Below are 19,367 nucleotides of genomic sequence, written 5' to 3' on the forward strand. Positions count from 1 at the left end.
ATTTCACCTTTGCTTCTGATAAAGTGAGATGGGGTGTTCTAGTTTGCTGGCTGCCGGAATGCAATATACCAGGTACAGAATGATTTTTAAAAGGGGGAATTTAATAAGTTGCTTGTTTATAGTTTTAAGGCCCAGAAAATGTTCCAATTAAAGCAAGTCTACAGAAATGTCCACTCTAAGTCATCCATCCAGGGAAAGATACCTTGGTTCAAGAAGTCATCATCTGCTAGCTTCTCCTGGCTTCCTGTTTCATGAAGCTCCTCGGGAGACATTTTCCTTCTTCATCTCTAAGGATTGCTGGCTGGTGGACTCTGCTTCTTGTGGCTATGTTGTTCTGCTCTGCTCTGCTCTTTCTGAATCTCCTTCATTCTCCAAAATGTTTCCTCCTTTATAGGACTCCAGAAACTTATCAAGACTCACCCAAATGGGTGGAGACATGTTGTCACCCAATCCAGCTTAACAACCACTCTTGATCAAATCACATCTCCAGGGAGATGATCTGATTACAGTTTGAAACATACAGTGCTGAATAGGGATTAGAAGAAATGGCTGCCTTTACAAAATGGGATTAGGATTAAAACATGTCTTTTCTAGGGTCCATACATCATTTCAAACCAGCACATGGGGGTATATGGCTTAGGCATGTAAACAAATGGGTTTACTGAGAGTTTCTTCTCCTCTGTTACCCATCAGGGCCATGGGACAGTCCACTTCTGGAAAATTATGGCCTGTGGAGCAGATATCCCTGTCCATAGTTGTCTTCCTCACTGGATCCAAAGCAGAGAGAGAAGAAACCAACACCCCTAAGGAAATTTATCCAGCCGAGAAAGGTGGCCTAAGGTCTGCCTCCCCTCCAGGCAGAAGGACAAGGGGTGGGCTCGGAGCCCAGGGCTGTTACACTAGTGCAGTAACTAGCCTGTTACTTCAGTGCAAACTCCTCCATGTGGAAGCGCGAATCCAGAAGAAAAGAGGGTCTCTCATCACCCACAGGGTTGATTTTTAAAAATCATGGCAACATGAATATAACTTAAAATTTCCCATTTTGGAAAGTGACATCACCAAGATGGTGGAGGGAGAACCTCTAGGGTACCATTTCCCCACAGAAGTTTTAAATAACAAGCAAACCCTGGCAGAACCATCCTTCTCAGAGTTCAGGAAAACAGTCAAAGGGTTTCAGTAATGGAGTGAACACCCAGTCAAGGAAAAGGCAACTTAAAAACAGTAGGAAACCTGAAAAAGAGAAGCTAAGCCTACTGATAATTAGGCCTAAGAGTCACCCCAGGGAACATCTTTTGTGGCTCAGATGTGGCATCTCTCTCTAAGCCAACTGAGCAGGTGAACTCACTGCCCTCCCCTATGTAGGACATGACTCCCAGGAGTATAGATCTCTCTGGCAACGTGGAGTTCATTCACCAAAGGGGGAAGAGAGAAATGAGACAAAATAAATTCTCAGTGGCTGAGAGGTTTCAAACAGTGTCAAGATGTTATCCTGAAGGTTATTCTTATGCGTTATATACATATCCTTTTTAAGTTTGTGGTGTATTGGAGTGGCTAGAGGAAAGTAACTAAAGCTGTTGAACTGTGTTCGAATAGCCTTGATTCTTGAAGAAGACTGTCTAACGATATAGCTTTTACAATGTGACCATGTGATTGTGAAAACCTTGTGTATGGACAACCAAGTATGGATAGATGAGTTAAAAAAAAAAGATAAAAATAAATAAATAATGGGGAGAGATTAAGGGTAAAAACTGGGTAGATTGAAATACTGTGGGTTAATGAGAGGAGGGGTAAGAGGTATGGGATGTATGAGTTTCTTTTTTCTTTGTACTTATTTTCCCAGAGTGATGTAAATGTTGTAAAAATGATCATGGTGAAGAATGCAGAACTATGTGATGATTTTGTGAGCCATTGACTGTATAATATGGTTGGACTGTACATGTGTGGATATTTTGCAATAAAAATGTTAAAGAAAAAAACAGTAGGAAAGTATCCTGGGGCCGTTGCGGGCTCTTCCCACACACGATCCCAGCTCAGTGCAGAGAAAGCGGCACCCCCAGTGTGGGTCCCTGACTCTGGTCCTGGAGGGAGCAGAGTAGTCTTTATGCATCATTAGAGGCATGCATGTCCATATGAATCTGTCTGGTGGCAGGCTGGAACCAATCCCGGATGCTTATAGAGGATTCATTCCCAGAACTTGCTAAATGTGCAGGGCAGCTAGTGCAGTGTGAAAAAGCAAGCAGATCACAGCTGCCTGGGACAGAGGATTATCGGCTTTAACACATGCACTATAGCACCCGGGATTGGGAGGAACCACCTTCTCAGGAGAAGAGGTATTCGAATCCATGTAAGTGGGAGATTTCCTGAGATCATGCCCTGGACAAGAAGCATGATCAGGAAAGAGTAGGAGGACCCTGTGTTTGTGTCTCAGGCTATTCAGGCCTTGACCATGAAGCTAAACCCTGAAGGACAACACTCATACTGGCCAGTCTGCAAAGACAGGGAAGGTCTTCACTTTTCTTTTCTTGTCTTTCCTTTTTTTTTCTTTTGTTGGCTCCTGTAATTCAAGGAAATCTCTCTCATAATCCTTGCTAGATGCAAGCTTAAGGAACAAATACCTCAGTGACTAAATCCCAGAGGTAACACATTAAAATATCAAAATGTCCAAGGTGCAACCAAAGATTCCAAGGCAGGCAAAGAAACTGTCAATGAGGAAGACTGGACTTTGAATAAACCAGACAAGAACTTAAATTGTTCTAAATATGCTCGGAGAGCTAAAGGGAAAAATGGACAAAGAACAAAAAGAATTCAGGAAAATGTTAGAGGAATGAAAAGAGAATTTCAATTAAGAAATAGAAACCATAAAAAGGAGCCAAACAGAAATATCAGAGCTGAAGACCACAGTAATTGAAATTAAAAAAATTTCCTAGAGTGGTTTGTGCCTGTTTGAATCTGTTATGTACCCCAGAAAAGCCTGGATTCTTTAATCCTCATTCAATATTGCAGGGTGGGATCTTTTTTATTTCCATGGAGATGTGACCCACCCAGTTGTGGGTGGTAATTTTTGATTAGGTAGTTGGCATGGAGATGTATCTCTAACATTTCAAGATGGGATTGCTTACCTGCATCCTTTAAGAGGGAAACATTTTGGAAAAAGCTTAAGAGCCAAGAGAGTGCATACAGCTAGAGACCTTTGGAGATGCAGTAGGAGAACATGCCCAGGGAAGCCTTATGAAATGAAAAACTAGGAGAGAAAGCTAGCACACATCATCATGTGCCTTTCCAGCTGACAAAGGTGCTTTGAACCCATTGGCCTTTCTTGACTCAAAGGGTCTTTCCCTGGATGCCTTAATCTGGACATTTTCACAGCGTTAGAACTGTGCAATTTAATAAATTGCAACTAAACTTGCAATTTAATAAATTCTCCTTTTTAAAAGCCATCCTGTTTTTGGAATATTGCATTATGACAGCTTACAAACTGAAATAGATTTTGGTACTGGAGAAGTGGGGTGGTGCTGCAGATTGGAAATACCTAACATGTTGGAATAGCTTTTTAAATGGATAAGGGGAAGATTCTGAAAGTGTTGTGAGAAGACCTAGAATGCTTTGATTGTTGGTTGAAATGTGGACTCTAAAGATACCTCTGATAAGGCCTTAGACAGAAATGATGCATGTGTTATTGCAAACTAGAGGAAATAGTTTGAAAGGATTATGTGTTCTAGAAAAGCCATGTTTTAATCCTGATCCATCTTGTGGAGACAACTGTTTCTTTTAGTCCCTATTCATTACAGTAGTTTGAAAACTTGATTAGATTATCTCCATGGAGATGTAAAGCACCCAATTGTGGGTGTTAACCTTTGATTAGTGGGAGATGTGACTTCACCCATTCCAGGTGGATCTTTATTAGTTTACTGGAATCCTTTAAAACAGGGAGCATTTTGGAGAAAGCTACAGAGCCAGGAGAACCACAAGAGCCCATGCAGCCAGAGACCTTTGAAGATGAAGAAGGAAAATGTCCCTGGGGAGGAAGCTAGCAGATGTTCCCATGTTTGCCTTGTGTCTTTTCAGTTGAGAGAGAGTCCCTGAATGTCATCGGTCTTCTTGAACCAAGCTTTCTTTCCCTGGGTGCCTTAGATTGGACATTTCTATATCCTTGCTTTAATTTGGACATTCTTAGAACTGTACATTTGCAAATTAGTAAATTCCCCCTTATAAAAGCCATTCCATTTCTGATACATCACATTCTGGTAGCTAGCAAACTAGAACAGAAGGCAACCCTTGTTTTAAAATGGCAAATAATCTGGCAAAATTGACTATTGGTTTTGAATAGAAGGCAAATCTTAAAAGCCATGAAATTGGACATTTAGCAGAAGAGATTTCTGAATAAATATGGAAACTGCAGCCTGGTTTCTCCTTGCAGCTTTTAGTGAAATGTGACAGGAAAGATATAAGCTGAGAACTGAACTTTTGGGTCCAAAGAAACCAGAAACTGATGGTCTGGAAAATTCTAGGCTTCTAGAAAGGGAGACCCCAGGAAATAGTGCCCCACATGGGGATGTAACCAAACATGGAAACAGTCAGTCATTTCAGAAAAAGCCTGAATTGGAGATGGATTATTCAGAAAGGAATTGTGGAAAGTCCTTTTGTCTTATGGGCATGATCCCACCGTATTGCATAAAAAACCAAAAGAGTATTGTGGGATCTGTATGAACAGGACCACTGTCAGTCGGTATTAAAAGGGACAGAAAAGGGACAAATTGGAGAAAAAATCACTTCAGAGGCAGAACCATGGAAGCTAAGGTCTGAAGCCAATAAACCTGGGGCCAAGATAGTGGTTCCACACAAGCACTTGGAGAGGGTAAGTTTGCCCTGAAGGACAGAGGGTGGTCCTTCCATCTCATTGCTCAGGAAGAGTTGTGCCACCTCAGGCCTTGGAGAAGATGGAGATATTCCTTGGGGATTGGGGAGACCCTGGCTACCACCTCATTGTTCTGGAGGGGTTGAGCCTGTGCCCCAGAGATGGCAGAAAGCCCAGGTGCTGCCACAATGCTTGGAGAGGAGGGATCTGAGAAAAAGGTGATCTCTCCCGTGCCCCCAAAGTCGTATTTGGAGAGAGTCAGGTCACCGCATAAGCCCTTGGAAAGGGTGGGGCTGCCACTTTCTAAAGCTCCAAGGATAAATTATTCTCAGACTTTGAAATCTAATGGAGTTTGCCCAGCAAGTTTTTGGAACTTTTTGGGTCTGGTGACCCCTGTTTCTCCCTATGGAAATGGGAATATGTATCCTATGTCTTTCCTTTGTATATTGGCAGCAGATAACTTGTGACTTTTACAGGTCCAGAGCTGGAGGAGAATTTTTCCTTAGGACAGATTATGCCTTTAGCTGATTTTAATGTGATTTGGTACTGTTTCTGACTTTGTATTGTATTGTTACTGAAATGGTTTAAAGCTCTGTGATATTGTGATGGAATGAATGTATTTTACATTTGGAAAGAACATGTCTTTTTGGGGTCCAGAGGGTGGAATTTGCTGCTTGGAACCTGATTAAAGAAAAGTCATGTTTCTTTAATCCTTGTTCAATATTGCTGGGTAAATAAGTACATAGAATCTTGAATAGGGTGTAAGATCTTGTTGGTTTGTACAGGTTAGTCTGATGCCCCAATATATCCCAGAGTAATTTAGGCAGAGGATAAAAAAGTATTTGTAAAGAACTCTTGGGGGACTGAGGAGAAAGGAGGAAATATTAAAATTCCCCATTTGGGGTATTCTTGATATTCTTGCAAGAAGTGAGGACAACCAATTCAACATGTTGAGCCCTCAATCTTGGGCTCAAGATGAAACCTATTCCTGCAAAATAGAAGCTAAGCCTGCTTATAATTATACCTAAGAGTCACCTCCACCCCTCCAAGAACCTCCTTTGTTGCTCAGATGTGGCTTCTCTCTCTAAGCCAACTCAGCAAGTGAACTTACTGCCCCCCCCCCCCCGCCTCCTACATAGGATATGACTCCCAGAGATGCAAATCTCCCTGCCAATGTGGGACAGGGCTCACAGGGATGAGCTGGGGCCCAGTATCATGGAACTGAAAAAGTCTTCTAGACCAAAAAGGGGAAGAGAGAAATGAGACAAAATAAAATTTCAGTGGCTGAGAGATTTCAAACAGAGTTGGAGGGTTATCCTCGAGGTTATTCTTATGCATTATATAGCCATCCCTTTTTAATTTATAGTGTATTGCAATGGCTGGAGGGAAGTACCTGAAATTGTTGAGCTGTGTTCCAGTAGCCTTGATTCTTGAAGATGATTGTATAATGATATAGCTTTATATCACAATTGACCATGTGATAGTGAAAACCTTGTGTCTGATGCTCCTTTTATCCAAGGTATGGATGGATGAGTAAAAAAAAAATAAAGATTAAAAAATAAATAAATAATAGAAGGGGATAGAGGGTGAAATATTAGTGGTCAATGAGATGGGAAGGGAGCACAAGGTATGGGATGTATGAGTTTTTTCTTTTTCTGGAGAGATGCAAATCTTCTAAAAATGATCATGATGATGAATCCACTGTTATGTGATACTATTGTGAGCCACTGATTTTATGCACTGTATGGACTATATGAGTGTGAAGATTTCTCAATAAAATTATTTTAAAAATATTGCTGGTGGGATCTCTTTGGTTGTTTCCATGGAGATCTGACCACCCAATTGTGGATGATACCTTTTAATAAGGTAGTTTCCATGGAGATGTGTCTCCATCCATTCGAAGGGGGGTTGCTTGCTGGTGTCCTTGAAGAGAAAACCATTTTGGAAAAAGCTTTAGAGGCAAGAAAGTCCACACATCCAGAGAGCTTTGGAAATGCAGAAGGAGAATGCCCCTGAGGAAGCCTTATGAAATGAAAAGCCAGAAGAGAAAGCTAGCTGATGTCACCACGTGTCTTTCCAGCTGACAGAGGTGTTCTGGACCCATCAGCCTGTCTTGAATCAAATTATCTTTCCCTGGATGACCTAGTTTGGACATTTTCACAGGCTTAGAACTGTAAACTTGCAACTTAATAAATTCCCGTTTTTAAAGCTGTTCCATTTTGGGTGTATTGCATTCCAGCAGCTTATGAACTAAAACAGGTTTATCAGCATATTTAAACCAGAAAAGAAAGAATCAATGAACTTGATAATAAGTATATTGAAACTATTCACTCTGAATAAGAAAGAAAAAGACTGAAGAGAATTTAAAAGAGGAATGATGTCATCAACAAGGTCACAAAGACTTCCCCTGATAAAATCTCCCCAGATAATCAGTGAATATAAAGACAAATTCCATTTGCTTAGAACTCTGGAGGACTGTAGAGACTGGAGAAGGATTCCACAAATGCTGAAGCAAAGAAGGAAAAACATCAGTAGGGAACTTTTGTCCTAGACTGACTGGTCCTCTTCCCTCCCATTCCTTTGGTCTTGCACACCTTGGGAGTTCTCCGGAGGCAGTGGACTGAGTCTCTCCCACCAGGGACCCAGACTGTAGAGGAACTCACAACAGTGAGTAAGAGCCTGACCTTATCCAGGCACAGGGACCCAAGTCCACAGAGACCTAGGGTGGAGCACCAGCTACTCAGGAATGCTTCATACAAAAGGGGAAGAGGACAACTGTGGCAGTATGGCAGTTGCCAAGCAGTGCACTAAGTCAATCTAGTTATTCTTGCAGAACTCCCTAAATGCAAAATGGACTTTTCTGGAGTGACCCACCTTTCTGGATTAACCCCCACCTTTCTGGATTAACCCCATCTGGTGCCCCAGGATGGGATACCCTGATGGGGAAGAAACTTGTGGGGAAGGGGGAAAAAAGCCTCACAGAGAATAGAAAGGCAGTGTTCTAGTTTGCTGGCTGCTGGAATGCAATATCCAGAAACAGAATGGCTTTTAAAAAGGGGAAATTAATAAATTCATAGTTTACAGTTCCAAGGCTGAGAAAATGTCCCAATTAAAACAAATCTGTAGAAATGTCCAATCTAAGGCATCCAGGGAAAGATACCTCGGTTCAAGAAGGCCGATGAAGTTCAGGGTTTCTCTCTCAAGTGAGAAGGCACATGGTGAACACAGTCAGAGTTTCTCTCTCATCTGGAAAGGCACCTGGTGAACACGGTCAGGGTTCCTCTCTCATCTGGAAGGGCACATGGAGAACACAGTGTCTTCTGCTAGCTTCTTCTCCTGGCTGTTTCATGAAGCTCCCTGGGAGACATTTTCCTTCTTCATCTTCAAAGTTCTCTAATTCGTGGACTCTGCTTCATGCGGTTATGTCATTCTGCTCTGCTCTCTCTGAATCTCTCATTCTCCAAAATGTTTCCTCTTTTATAGGACTCCAGAAATTTATCAAGACCCACCCAAAGGGGTGGAGACATGTCATCACCTAATCCAGCTTAACAACCTCTCTTGATTAAATCACATTTCCAGGGAGATGATTGATTACAGTTTCAAACATATAGTATTGAATAGGGATATTCTACCTTTATGAAATGGGATTTTGATTAAAACATGGCTTTTCTAGGGGGTATACATCCTTTCAAACCAGCACAGGAGGATTAAACTAATGTTCTATAAGACAGGAGGGTCTCAGAACTGAAAGATGTAAAGATAACAGGGCACTGAATGAGTGAGAGAAATTAAATAAGTTAAATAATAGGAGCTGGGAAGAAACTTCTGCACAAAGCAAACAAAACAGATCAAGATTCCTGGAAAGAAACAGAGGAAAGGAAGCTCTTCTGAGGGTGAAACATTTGCACAAAATGCGCAATCTTAAAAACTGTACCAGAGAAAGAATCAGATGAAGACTTGAGAAAATTTGATCAGTCAAATTTAATCTATTCTAAAGATCCAGAATAAGTCAAATCAAGCATCAAAAGGAGCCTTAACACAAAGTCAGCAATAAAGCCCTACAAAAGAGGGAGAAACTGATGGTGCCAGTTTGAAGCTATTATGTACCCCAGAAAAGCCATGCCCTTTAATCCTCATTCAGTATTGCTGGGTGGGATCTTTTTTATTATTTCTATGGAAATGTGACCCTCCCAATTGTGGATGGTGACTTTTGATTAGATGGTTTCCATGGAGATGTGTCTCCACCCATTCAAGGTGGGTCTGCTTACTGGAACCCTTTAAGAGGGAACCATTTTGGAAAAAAAAAGCTTCAGAACTGACAGAGCCCACACAGCAAAAGACCTTTGGGAATGCATAAAGAAAATGTCCCCAGGTGTATTAGTTAGGGTTCTCTAGGGAAACAGAATCAACAGGGAACACTTGCAAATATAAAATTTATGAAAGTGTCTCACGTGACCGTAGGAATGCAGAGTCCAAAATCCACAGGGCAGGCTGCGAAGCCGATGACTCCAATGGATGGCCTGGATGAACTCCACAGGAGAGGCTCACCAGCCAAAGCAGGAATGGAATCTGTCTGCTCTGAGTCCTCCTTAAAAGGCTTCCCATGATTGGATTTAGCATCACTAATTGCAGAAGACACTCCCCTTTGACTGATTACAAATGGAATCAGCTGTGGATGTAGCTGACGTGATCATGACCTAATCCTATGAAATGTCCTCATTGCAACAGACAGGCCAGCGCTTGCCCAATCAGATGAACAGGTACCACAACTTAGCCAAGTTGACACCTGTCCCTAAACATGACAGTCCACCCCTTGTCAACTTGGCACATATATATATATATATATATATATATCACCTTAGACCATACTTAATTTCCAAATGAAAACAAATAAGCACACATTTTTTCTTTTACCTGACAATACTCAACATGTCCTGCATATAACTGGAAGCACATTAAATCTCTCCAGAATAGGGTGCAAATCCTTGGGCAACATTCATTCTTAAACTTGATATCTTACAACTTAAATAATATAACACAAACAAAACAGCATTACAGTCCTCGTTTCTGTAACTGATCACGTGGTCGAAGTTCATATTTATCACTACCTTCTTCCACTACCCATTCCGTGTTCCGTTTCCCCTCAGCAAGCACTTCAGCTGGCCGTGGTTCTTTGCCTGGTGGGGTGACCCAAACCTTCATTCCTGAAGTTTCAGAGCCATTAGTAGTCCTGCCTGGATTGTGTTGTTGCAGTTTTCCATTGATTTTAATCACAGGGCATGGTAGTACTAATAGACGCCCCAGGGGATCTCCTATATTCCAAGAAAACTCTTCTTTACCTCCATTATGTAGTTGCAGTCCTACTTCCTTCTGATAGTCAGGGTCAATTACCCCAGACAATAATGTAATCCCCTTCTTGGTGTGTTGATCCAGAGGCATAAGTAGCCCAAAGTGGCCAGGTGGCAATCTTAACTTCCAGTTCAGTGGTATCACTGTTGTTTCTCCTGGAGAAAGCACACCCCGTTTTGGAACTAAAACCTGTAGGCCAGCAGAACTCAGGGTAGCAGGGGCAGGAAGCAAAAATTTTCCTAGTGGATCACTAGGAGTAATAGTGAGTGGCACCACACCCATTTCCACCCCTTGGTTCCTGGACCCATGGATCCTGGCTATGGGAGAAACAGCACCATACAGCGGACGCTGATTCAGAGCATACACAGCTTCCTGGAGAACATTACCCCAGCCGTTCCAGTTTTTGCCACCTAGTTGGCACCGTAATTGAGTTTTCAAAAGGCCATTCCACCGTTCTATCAATCCAGCTGCTTCTGGATGATGGGGAACATGGTAAGACCAGAGAATTCCATGAGCATGTGCCCATTCCCGCACTTCATTTGCTGTGAAGTGTGTTCCTTGATCCGAAGCAATGCTATGTGGAATACCATGACGATGGATAAGGCATTCTGTAAGCCCACGGATAGTAGTTTTGGCAGAAGCATTGCGTGCAGGGAAAGCAAACCCATATCCAGAGTATGTATCTATTCCAGTTAGAACAAATCGCTGCCCCTTCCATGAAGGGAGTGGTCCAATGTAATCAACCTGCCACCATGTAGCTGGCTGGTCACCTCGGGGAATGGTGCCATATCGGGGGCTGAGTGTGGGTCTCTGCTGCTGGCAGATTGGGCACTCAGCAGTGGCTGTAGCCAGGTCAGCCTTGGTGAGTGGAAGTCCATGTTGCTGAGCCCATGCATAACCTCCATCCCTACCACCATGACCACTTTGTTCATGAGCCCATTGGGCAATAACAGGAGTTGCTGAGGAAAGAGGCTGACTGGTATCCATAGAACGGGTCATCTTATCCACTTGATTATTAAAATCTTCCTCTGCTGAAGTCACCCTCTGGTGTGCATTCACATGGGACACAAATATCTTCAGGTTTTTAGCCCACTCAGAAAGGTCTATCCACATACTTCTTCCCCAGACCTCTTTGTCACCAATTTTCCAATTATGGTCTTTCCAAGTCCCTGACCATCCAACCAAACCATTAGCAACAGCCCATGAGTCAGTATACAAACGCACCTCTGGCCAGTTTTCCTTCCAAGCAAAATGGACAACCAGGTGCACTGCTCGAAGTTCTGCCCACTGGGAGGATTTCCCCTCACCACTGTCCTTCAAGGACACCCCAGAAAGGGGTTGTAATGCTGCAGCTGTCCACTTTCGGGTGGTACCTGCATATCGTGCTGAAGCATCTGTAAACCAGGCCCGAGTTTTCTCTTCCTCAGTCAATTCACTGTAAGGAACACCCCAAGAGGCCATAGCTCTGGTCTGGGAAAGAGAAGGTAATGTGGCAGCAGAAGTGGAAACCATGGGCATTTGTGCCACTTCTTCATGTAACTTACTTGTGCCTTCAGGACCTGCTCTGGCTCTATCTCGTATATACCATTTCCACTTTACAATAGAGTGCTGCTGTGCACACCCAACTTTATGGCTTGGTGGGTCAGACAACACCCAACACATGATAGGCAACTCAGGTCTCATGGTAACTTGGTGGCCCATGGTTAAGCGTTTAGTCTCTACTAAGGCCCAATAGCAGGCCAAAAGCTGTTTCTCAAAAGGAGAGTAGTTATCTGCAGCAGATGGTAAGGCTTTGCTCCAAAATCCTAAGGGTCTGCGTTGTGATTCTCCTATAGGGGCCTGCCAAAGGCTCCAGACAGCATCTCTATTTGCCACTGACACTTCCAGCACCATTGGATCTGCTGGATCATATGGCCCAAGTGGCAGAGCAGCTTGCACAGCAGCCTGGACCTGTCGGAGAGCCTCCTCTTGTTCTGGTCCCCACTCAAAATTAGCAGCTTTTCTGGTCACTCGATAAATGGGCCGGAGTAGCACACCCAAATGAGGAATATGTTGTCGCCAAAAGCCAAAAAGACCAACTAGGCGTTGTGCCTCTTTTTTGGATGTGGGAGGGGCCAGATGCAGCAATTTATCCTTCACCTTAGAAGGGATATCTCGACATGCCCCACACCACTGGACACCTAAAAATTTTACTGAGGTGGAAGGCCCCTGTATTTTTGTTGGATTTATCTCCCATCCTCTGACACACAAATGCCTTACCAGTAAATCTAGAGTAGTTGCTACTTCTTGCTCACTAGGTCCAATCAACATGATATCATCAATATAATGGACCAGTGTGATATCTTGTGGGAGGGAGAAACGATCAAGGTCTCTGCGAACAAGATTATGACATAGGGCTGGAGAGTTAATATACCCCTGAGGTAGGACAGTGAAAGTATATTGCTGACCTTGCCAGCTGAAAGCAAACTGTTTCTGGTGGTCCTTACTAATAGCTATTGAGAAAAAAGCATTTGCCAGATCAATAGCTGCATACCAGGTACCAGGGGATGTATTGATTTGCTCAAGCAATGATACTACATCTGGAACAGCAGCTGCAATTGGAGTTACCACCTGGTTGAGTTTACGATAATCCACTGTCATTCTCCAAGACCCATCTGTTTTCTGCACAGGCTAAATAGGAGAGTTGAATGGGGATGTGGTGGGAATCACCACCCCTGCATCTTTCAAGTCCTTAAGAGTGGCAGTAATCTCTGCAATCCCTCCAGGAATACGGTATTGCTTTTGATTTACTATTTTGCTTGGTAGGGGCAGTTCTAGTGGCTTCCACTTGGCCTTTCCTACCATAATAGCCCTCACTGCACGAGTTAGAGAACCAACGTGGGGATTCTGCCAGTTGCTCAGTATGTCTATGCCAATTATACATTCTGGAACTGGGGAAATAACTACAGGATGGGTCCGGGGGCCCACTGGACCCACTGTGAGATGGACCTGAGCTAAAACTCCATTGATCACCTGGCCTCCATAAGCCCCCACTCTGACTGGTGGTCCAGAGTGACGTTTTGGGTCCCCTGGAATTAATGTCACTTCTGAACCAGTGTCTAATAATCCCCGAAATATCTGATCATTTCCTTTTCCCCAATGCACAGTTACCCTGGTAAAAGGCCGTCGGTCTCCTTGGGGAAGACTTAGAGGAAGGTTAACAGTATAAATTTGTGGCAGTGTAACAGGTTTCTCCCCCATAGGGACCTGGCCTCCCCTTCATTCAAGGGGCTCAGGGTCTGTAAACTGTTTCAAGTCTGGAAATTCGTTAAGGGGCCGTGACTCTGTGTTTTTGTAATTCAGGTTAGACTTCTCTTCCCTTGACCTAAAACTCTTTTGTTTATACAGCTCCAACAAGAATTTAGTAGACTGCCCTTCTATTGTATTTCTAGGCACCCCATGATTTACTAGCCAATGCCACAAATCTCTGCATGTCATATAATTTTAATGCCTCTGAGTTTGTTGTCTATTATAATACCCACGTCTACCCTGTCTTTGGTGATTAAGTGCTGCCACCTGGCTTCTGCCAACTCGGGATCCTGTCATCCCCATTATGTTTAAGGATTCCAGCTCAGTGACAGCAGTTCCTACAGTAATATCTGACCTACAGAGAAGTGCAACCACAGAGCTCTTGAGGGATGATGGTGCTAGTCTTACAAACTTATTTCTCACTGTTCTGGTAAAAGGTGCATCTTCTGGACATTCCTGGGGTGTAAGAGCAGGCTTTGCATGATAAATCCACTCTAACATCCCAATCTCTCTAAGCCTCTGGATCCCCTCATCTACATTATACCAGGGCAGTTCTGGCATTTCAACCTCAGGTAATGTTGGCCACCTTTTGATCCATGTTTCAACCAACCACCCAAACAAGCTGTTAACACCTTTTCTAACTGCTCTAGCTATAACATTGAATGCAGAATCTCTGCTTAGTGGGCCCATATCAATAAATTCAGCCTGATCCAGCCTTATATTCCTCCCACCATTATCCCACACTCTTAAAATCCATTGCCACACATATTCCCCTGATTTCTGTCTATATAAATTGGAAAACTCACACAGTTCTTTTGGAGTATAATGTACCTCCTCATGTGTGATACTTTGTACCTCACCTTTAGGGGCCTGTTGGGACTTTAGTCTAGTTATAGGTCTAGAAGAAATGAGGGGTGGCGGGGGTGGGTCATGAAAAGAATTAGAAATATCTTCCAAGCCATTTGCTTCAGGGCTTTCATTTGCAGTTTCATCTGGTGAAACAGGATTAATAACTCTAGGGCTAATCCCTTCAGGAGGAGGTTGGGTGGCCAATTCCTCAAGGCAGGCTGGAGGTGGGGCGGCTATGTCCTCAGGGCAGACTATTACAGGGTTATCTAAAGAAGGCTCAGCATGGTCTAGGGTTTCAACCTCACCCCCAACATCATTATCAATCCATATGTCACCATCTCATTTTTCAGGGTCCCACTCCTTTCCAATCAATTCCCTCACTTTAACGGCAGACACCATGCAAGACTGAGATTTCAGTTTACGTTGTAAAGTTGCTACTCTAACAATAAGATTCTGAGTCTGATTTTCAGAGATCTCAAGTCTACGGCTACAGGAAATAAAATTTTCCTTCAAGATACTCATAGAAACCTCTACATCTTTCAGACGGCACTTAAGCTTCTTGTTTGAAGCCTTAAGCCCATCCCTTTCACCCTTTAATGTAGACAGTGTATCTAACAACAACCAACCAACATCTCTATAACTCTTATTTCTACGAAACTCTGTAAAGGTGTCAAAAACATTATCCCCCAGAGTCTGGCTTCGTACAAGTGAAGCATTAGGAGAATCAAATGATGATATTTTGACTATCTCCTTTGCCAACTCAGTCCACGGATTGGGAGTGTCATTCTGATTACGGGAATCAGAGTCCTTAGTGTCTCTGAGCCCAGTCAGAGTAGAAAACCATTCATATAAACCCATTTTTAAGATTCTGTTCCTTAAGAACCACTCCTGGTACCAAGATGTATTAGTTAGGGTTCTCTAGAGAAACAGAATCAACAGGGAACACTTGCAAATATAAAATTTATGAAAGTGTCTCACGTGACCGTAGGAATGCAGAGTCCAAAATCCACAGGGCAGGCTGCGAAGCCGATGACTCCAATGGATGGCCTGGATGAACTCCACAGGAGAGGCTCACCAGCCAAAGCAGGAATGGAATCTGTCTGCTCTGAGTCCTCCTTAAAAGGCTTCCCATGATTGGATTTAGCATCACTAATTGCAGAAGACACTCCCCTTTGACTGATTACAAATGGAATCAGCTGTGGATGTAGCTGACGTGATCATGACCTAATCCTATGAAATGTCCTCATTGCAACAGACAGGCCAGCACTTGCCCAATCAGATGAACAGGTACCACAACTTAGCCAAGTTGACACCTGTCCCTAACCATGACACCAGGGAAGCCGTTGAAGAAGCCCGGAGAGAAAGCTAGCAGAGTCACCATGTGCCTTTCCAGCTGGGAGAGAAACCTGAAATGTCATTGGCCTTCATGAAGCAAGGTATCATTTCCTGGATGCCTTAGTTTGGACATTTTTGTAAGCTTGCCTTAATTTGGACATTTTCACAGCCTGAAAATTGTAAACTTGCAACTTAATAAATTTTCCTTTTTAAAAGCCATTCCATTTCTTGTGTATTGTATTCCAGCATCTTTTACAAAATGAAACCCTGACCTTCAGAGTTAGCTCACCAAGATAACCAGATACCTACACATCAGCAAAAAATTACAAGCCATACTAAGAAACAAGAAGATATGGCTCAGTTAAAGAAACAAATTAAAAATTCAGATGGGACACAGAATTTGGGACAAATAATTAAAAATCCAAACAAATCTCCTAAATTAATTCTAGAAGATGAAGGAAAATGTTCACAAGGAGATGAAGGATATATGAATATAAAGAAGAATTTGAAAGTATTAAAAGAAACATAACAGAAATGTTGGGGATAAAAGGCACAATAGTAGAAATTAAAAATACAATAAAGTAATTCCAGGGAAGATGGTGGAATAGAGAGCTACAGGGGATACTCCTCCAAAAACAACTCATGAATATGCAGAAATTGTCTGAAATAATGGTTCTGGGGCTCCAGAGGCCAGGAGAGCATTGCATAGCATCCAGGAAAGAGTGGGATGAGAGAATGAGAAGCCCCAGAAAATAAACTGTGAGTGAATTGCACCACAGTTTTGGCTGGCATCCATCCCCCAACCTCAGGGCAAACAGCCTTGGTATGGTCTTTGGCTCTCTGATGTGGATGGAGGTGGCATGGAGGTTTTCCTCCCTGAGAAGAGGGGCATGGGGACAGCTGATTGCTGAGCATAACTTCTGATGGGTGAGTTTAGAATGTTGGGTCCCAGCTCCAAATTATGGTTCTAGCCTGCCCTGACAGGGTTCCCCTGAAAATATTGCTTCAACATTGCCTACACCAGAGGTAGATCCTATAGAAGTAGAAAAAACACCCTCCCTCCTTAGTACTTTGAGAAATAGTTTGCCAATGAGTGCGATCTGCTGGTCAGGCAAGGAAAGTGCAGCTCAGGAAATTAACAACCACAAAAAGTCTTTATGTTGTCTTTCCTAACTCTCTTCCCAGGGTCTATGGAATTGGCCCACCCCATTGATAGGCCCCCTAGCCCTGTTTTGATCAGTTAAACATGGGCAATGCTAAAGATTTAGAACAAGTTGAACCAAGTGTCAAAGAAGAGACTTAACACAAAGCCAATCACCAATACCCTAGGCAAGAGAAAGTAAACTAATGAAGAAAATCAGGTTCCTAGTAATTAGCAAAAAAATTACAAGCCATCCTAAGAAACAGGAAGTTATATTTCAGTCAAAATAAAAAATTTTAAAAGTCAGAGGAGACACAGAATTAGGAACAACTAATCAAAAAGTTGAAGCAAATCTCCAAAATCAATTAAAAGAGATGGTGAAATAAAGGTGTGCTGGTTTGAAATGAAGTATGTACCCTAAAAAAGCCATGTTTTAATCCTAATCCCATTTTGTAAAGGCAACCGTTTCTTCTAATCCCTATGCAGTACTGTATGTTTGAAACTGTAATTACATTATCTCCCTGATGATGTGATTTAATCAAGAGTGGTTGTTAAGGTGGATTAGCTGGACGTGTGTCTCCACCCATTCAAGTGGGTCTTGATTAGTTTCTGGAGTCCTATAAAAGAGGGAATATTTTGGAGAATGAGGGAGATTCAGAGAGAGCAGAGAAGAACAACATAGCCACTAGAAATAGAGAGCCCACAAGCTGGCAACTTTTGGAGATGAAGAAGGAAAATGCCTCCCAGGGAGCTTCATGAAACAGAAAGTCAGGAGGGAAAGCTAGCAGATGACACCTTGCTCGCCATGTGACCTTCCAGCCGAGAGAGAAACTGTGACTGTGTTCGCCCTGTGCCTTCTCACTTGAGAGAGAAACCCTGAAATTCATCGGCCTTCTTGAACCAAGGTGTCTTTTCCTGGATGCCTTTGATTGGACATTTCTATAGACTTACTGTAATTGGGACATTTTCTCAGCCTTGGAACTATAAACTAGCAATTTATGAAATTCCCCCTTTAAAAAAATTTATTTATTAATTAAAAAATAAACAAATGAAATAAAAATTAACATAATCAATAATTTACAATATCATCACTTAGTTGCATATTCATCATTTCTTAGAACATTTGCATCCATTCATAAAAAGAAATAAAAAGGCAGTAGAAAAAAGAAATAAAACGAAAGCAGAGAGAAAAAAAAACTTATACCTATCATACACCTTACCCCTCACTTTCACTGATCACTAGCATTTCAAACTAAATTTATTTTAACATTTATTCCCCCTGTTATTTATTTTTATTCCATATATTCTACTTGTCTGTTGACAAGGTAGATAAAAGGAGCATCAGACACAAGGTTTTCACAATCACATAGTCACATTGTGAAAGCTATATTGTTATTCACTCATCTTCAAGAAACATGGCTACTGGAACACAGCTCCATTTTCAGGCAGTTCCCTCCAGCCTCTCCCTTACATCTTTTTTTTTTATTATTAATTAAAAAAAAATTAACTAACACAACATTTAGAAATCATTCCATTCTACATATGCAATCAGTAATTCTTAATATCATCACATAGATGTATGATCATCATTTCTTAGTACATTTGCATCGATTTAGGAAAAGAACTAGCAAAACAACAGAAAAAGATATAGAATGATTATATAGAGGAAAAAAATAAAAATAATAATAAAAATAAAAAATAAAAAATATATAAAAAAGAAAAAAGGAAAAAGAAAAAAACAAAAAACACAAACAAACAAACAAACCAACAAACCTATAGCTCAGATGCAGCTTCATTCAGTGTTTTAACATAATTACATTACAATTAGGTAGTATTGTGCTGTCCATTTTTGAGTTTTTGTATCTAGTCCTGTTGCACAGTCTGTATCCCTTCAGCTCCAATTACCCGTTATCTTACCCTGTTTCTAACTCCTGCTGGTCTCTGTTACCAATGACATATTCCAAGTTTATTCTCGAATGTCGGTTCACATCAGTGGGACCATACAGTATTTGTATTTTAGTTTTTGACTAGTCTCACTCAGCATAATGTTCTCTAGGTCCATCCCTGTTATTACATGCTTCATAAGTTTATCCTGTCTTAAAGCTGCATAATATTCCATCGTATGTATATACCACAGTTTGTTTAACCATTCCTCTGTTGATGGACATTTTGGCTGTTTCCATCTCTTTGCAATTGTAAATAATGCTGCTATAAACATTGGTGTGCAAATGTCCGTTTGTGTCTTTGCCCTTAAATCCTTTGAGTAGATACCTAGCAATGGTATTGCTGGGTCGTATGGCAATTCTATATTCAGTTTTTTGAGGAACCGCCAAACTGCCTTCCACAGTGGTTGCACCATTTGACATTCCCACCAACAGTGGATAAGTGTGCCTCTTTCTCCGCATCCTCTCCAGCACTTTGTCATTTTCTGTTTTGTTGATAATGGCCATTCTGGTGGGTGTGAGATGATATCTCATTGTGGTTTTGATTTGCATTTCTCTAATGGCCAGGGACATTGAGCATCTCTTCATGTGCCTTTTGGCCATTTGT

At 42.0% G+C, this 19,367-nt stretch overlaps 1 long non-coding RNA gene across 2 annotated transcripts in view; it reads left to right on the forward strand.

The window, feature by feature from the left end:
• LOC143677362 (uncharacterized) overlaps positions 1–19,367 on the forward strand; it is a 49,050-nt gene that overhangs the window by 4,543 nt on the left and 25,140 nt on the right. The gene's annotated exons all lie outside the window — the stretch shown is intronic.

The sequence above is a fragment of the Tamandua tetradactyla genome, chromosome 3 (assembly GCF_023851605.1).
Source record: "Tamandua tetradactyla isolate mTamTet1 chromosome 3, mTamTet1.pri, whole genome shotgun sequence".
In the NCBI taxonomy this organism is placed as follows: Eukaryota; Metazoa; Chordata; class Mammalia; order Pilosa; family Myrmecophagidae; genus Tamandua; species Tamandua tetradactyla.